Source organism: Triticum dicoccoides, chromosome 2B (assembly GCF_002162155.2).
Source record: "Triticum dicoccoides isolate Atlit2015 ecotype Zavitan chromosome 2B, WEW_v2.0, whole genome shotgun sequence".
NCBI classification, from domain to species: Eukaryota; Viridiplantae; Streptophyta; class Magnoliopsida; order Poales; family Poaceae; genus Triticum; species Triticum dicoccoides.
In genome coordinates this window covers 77,860,023-77,864,141 of record NC_041383.1, presented here as the reverse complement: position 1 = coordinate 77,864,141, position 4,119 = coordinate 77,860,023, and the positions used below count along the sequence as shown (strand labels likewise).

General features: G+C 35.8%; 1 pseudogene; it reads right to left on the bottom strand.

Moving 5' to 3' along the window:
- Window positions 1-290: 290 nt before the first annotated feature.
- LOC119360511 lies at window positions 291-2,285 on the bottom strand (annotated as a pseudogene).
- Between the last annotated feature and the right edge of the window lie 1,834 nt (window positions 2,286-4,119).

Genomic DNA, 4,119 nt, shown 5'->3' with positions numbered 1-4,119 from the left:
GCTAATTCAAATAAATATTAAATTTTTATAAGTTCAAAGCTAAAGAAAATAGAATCCACACTATTGCAAACTGATGGAGTCTTCATTTCCATTTCCATGGAACACCATTTTTCTAGGGAATCTCCACGGAACTTACAGATGGTACATAACACATCATTAACTTGATTACAACGTCAATAACTATGCCCATGTTGAGTAACATATCAATGGAACTTTCTTCAAACATAGGTGGTGCATACTGTGTGCTGGTGTCGTTGAGAAAATAGAGTTCAGGTTCATCAAGTTTGTAGTTATAAATAGCGTTGCATGTACTCGTCCATCCTGGTGTACTGAACCTCTGGGTAGAGTAGAGAAGCCTCTTCTTCCCCATCATCTCTGATGTCAAAGTTTGTCAAGCAACCCTCATAAAAAATGTGATAGTAATGCCCTATTCCCACCTGATTAGCAAGGTCTGTACCTGCATGCGAGTAGAATATGTAGTAGGTATGTCAATTGGGGGTGAAACTAGATTTTGCAAGGTTCTAAAAAGAGGTCTTAAATAATATATCTTTTCCCAACCTTAAGTAAACGCTATGGATACGCACAACACAACAACAAAATAATTCTTATGGGCGAACCAACCTGTGGCTGAGATGGTTAGGTAGACAGTGGTATCCCCAACCCACCAAGGTTCAAACCTGATGCTCGCATCATTCCTGGATTTATTTCAGGATTTCCGGTGATGCGCTTTTAGTGGGAGGAGGTAGGTGGCTTCGTAAATCTCAAGATGATATGCTGGCTCAGTCTCTCGGAGGTGCTCATAGGGGTAGGGTGTGCGTGTATGCGTTCATAGGGGTGAGTGTATGCGCGTGTATATGAGCGCTTGTGTCTGTACTGATGCTAAAAAAAAGAATTCTTATGGTGGAGGAATCATATTTCTCACATTTATTTAATCTGTATTTAATTATAATTTATGATCATGTACATGACTTCATATATTATCTAATGCATGGCTATGGTATTTTAGTTTTAAAGATCTTTGATCGCTATGTTCTATATGAATTTAAAAGTCTGTTCGTGACCAATCTAAGTATAATTAGAAAATTCATTTTGCAATATAAATAGTTTTCATACCAAATAATTGCTTCCAAATAGAAGTATTTAATAATAATAAAAATATGATAATGTTTACTATTTCTCGTGGAGAAAATCATGCACTTAATTCTATATTTCCACTTCCATATAAATGATAATCGGAATAAATAATAAATCTAAGTTAATTAGTTATTCTTTAATGTTGTCAAAAATAAAACTATTAGAAATCATTAGTTATTCTTAAATGATTTCATGTGTCAAAAATAGAAACTATTAGAGATCATGTGAACAAGGTATGCCTACTTTGTGTAAAAGAAAAGAATAGTTAAGGCGATTATCTTAGTGAAGTGATAATTCCTTGGCTAGATGAAGTCATGCTTCTCTCTCTCCCAAATTTATGGGAGAAGACGGACATAATTCTGTTGTACACATGTCCTAAGATACTACCCAGAAGCAAAAACGGTTATATACAACGAAAATATATTTTCACACAATTAATCCATTGCCCTTGTAAGGAGATGGCATGAAAAAATGGTAATATTTTCCAAGAAATTCCACGTCGCCCTTTCACCATTTTTTTACTAATAAGCTGAGATTTTCAAATACTGTATACTCAACAAATAAATGATTTTTCTTACCTTTCATTGATGCAAAGAATTCAACACTCGGAATGGGAATTTTCTTAAGAACCTTTCCTGAGAGCTTTTCCCATTTAGCAATCAACTCATTTTGACTAAGGATGTTTTCCTGTGGCCATAGGTATATTGTCTTGTTCAAGGCCCGTGGATCATCAACACACTTGATTGTATATGCTGCAATGTCATCTTCGTCCACGAATATCGCTGCATAGTATGATATAACAATACACAATCGGAAGTGGAAATCCGAAGGGAGTCAAATACACTCAAAAGCAGGAAGAACTAGGAGAAATTAAATAGTACAAGTAATATTTGTTTATGGTACCTTTGACGTTGCCATCTCCATAGACGTGAACTTTCTCCTTGGGTGGAAGAAGGGTACGCATTTGACATAGGTTAGGAACAAAGTAAGCAGCAAAGCAGTTAGCAGAAAATGTAGGTGTGGGGAATGTTTCCTTCTTCTATCGCCCTTCTTATCTCCATCTTCTCATCAAATGTGATCCTTCCTGGTTCAAGGGCATGCCCCATCCTTGCTGGGTCCATGCCGAATTCAGATGGTAGGAAACGCTGCATGCAAAATTGTATGTTCATTATGAATGGACGTGAGGTCATAGTTAATGATGCCTCTATCAATTTTTTTAAAAAAATATATAAAAGGATTGCCACATTTCATGTTCTTAATAAACACACACACGCGCCCGCGCGCACGCGCGCGCGCACACACACACACACACAAGGTGGTTTTTAGCAAAAAAAAATGTCACGCCGATTAGGCGGTCTTAAGGTGTTATGGCTTGTTGCTTGGGCACCGCTAAAATAGGGAGTTTCAAGAAGGGCTTGTTTTGTTACCTGCATCAGTTCCCTAGCCAAGCTCACTCGACTCGATGATTTTTTTGAAGTGCTAATAGTTTGTTCGCATCTCCTATTTCCAGCCCTGCCTTTTATAGGGGAAAATAGTGGTCTTCATTCATTAATATTCATGGGGCCCAGGCGGTGTCCCAGGGCTGCCACTATACAACGATAAAGCGCCACAAACTAAATTATGAGCATTTACATTATGCTAATATGCCCCGCACACAACCGCCTTGGCACCTCTAGCCAAGACCTTGACAACTCCTACATCAACGTTGAACTTCAGAAACATTCCGGAGACTAAATGGTACAAAACGCACACCCTCCCGAGAGTTGTTCTCAGTAATGGGCCCGTCTGTGTACACTCCTTGAGTTCACGGTAAATGGAAGGTTTTTGAAGGCTTTTGGGCCGTCTTTCTAATTTGATTTCCTTCATGTCCTCCGTAGGTTTAACAGATATTTTCTTCGGTTTTTCCTTTTAGAATTCTTCCAATTATTTCTTCTATTTTTAAAATCTATATTTAAAAAAATCATGGACACTTTTAATCTTGGTGAATATTTCTAAAAAAATTGAACATGTTGAAGTCCATTAACATTTTTCAAGACCGTGATTTTTAAATCCGTGAACATAGTTTTATATTAGCAAATATTTTTAAATTCATGAAATTTTTCTAAAATTTAACACTTTTTATATTTTTTAAATATTTTTCAAATTCATGAACATTTGTAAAATCGCAAACATTTTAAAAAATTGTGAAACTTTTGAGGGCAGTGAGAGTTGGTGAGTCGGAATTACCTAGCGGCCGAATAGGGCGATAAGTTTCACATACCCGGTTCTAGCATCCCGCTCAAGGATAGGCCCAGATAAGCCGAGCGGGAAGCTTCATCCCGTTGTTGGTAAGCTTCCAAAACGTAGAATCTAGTCTGGGTGTTGTTTTTTTCATTTTCTTTGTGCTTATGCAGATTTTTTCATGTTTTCCTTCATTTTCTCCTTTTACCTAGTTTAGTTAAATCTAAATATTTTTTAAAAATTCACGCACATTTAAAAATTGGTGAAATATATTTTCATATTTATGTTGTTTTTATAAAATTCAATCATTTATTAAAATTTGTGATTTCTTTCCAACCCATTAACTTTACTATAACTTATGCTCATTTGTTTTTCAATATTAAAAATTATATAAATTCGCTAAAATAAATTGAAATTTTTCTTGAGTTGACCAATTTATTTTTTAAACCTGCCAACAATTATTGAGTTCACCAACATCATGAAAAGACAAGCGAAAAAAGCTAACCAGAGACAGGTGAGCGAGGAAGCAACCGGAGGCGAATACTGGATGGCCCATGTCACGGATGCAATGGTCTTCTTTCGAGATCGTGATTTGTTTTTCAAAACTGATGAACCTTTTCAAGTTCATAATTTTTGAAAATTTGTGAACTTCTTGGAAATCTGAAATGTTTTCAAATTCATTTACTTATTTTATCATAATCGATGAACCTTTTTCAAATCTGTGTTTTTTTTCAAAATCTGATGAACTTTCTTTTATCAAAATCA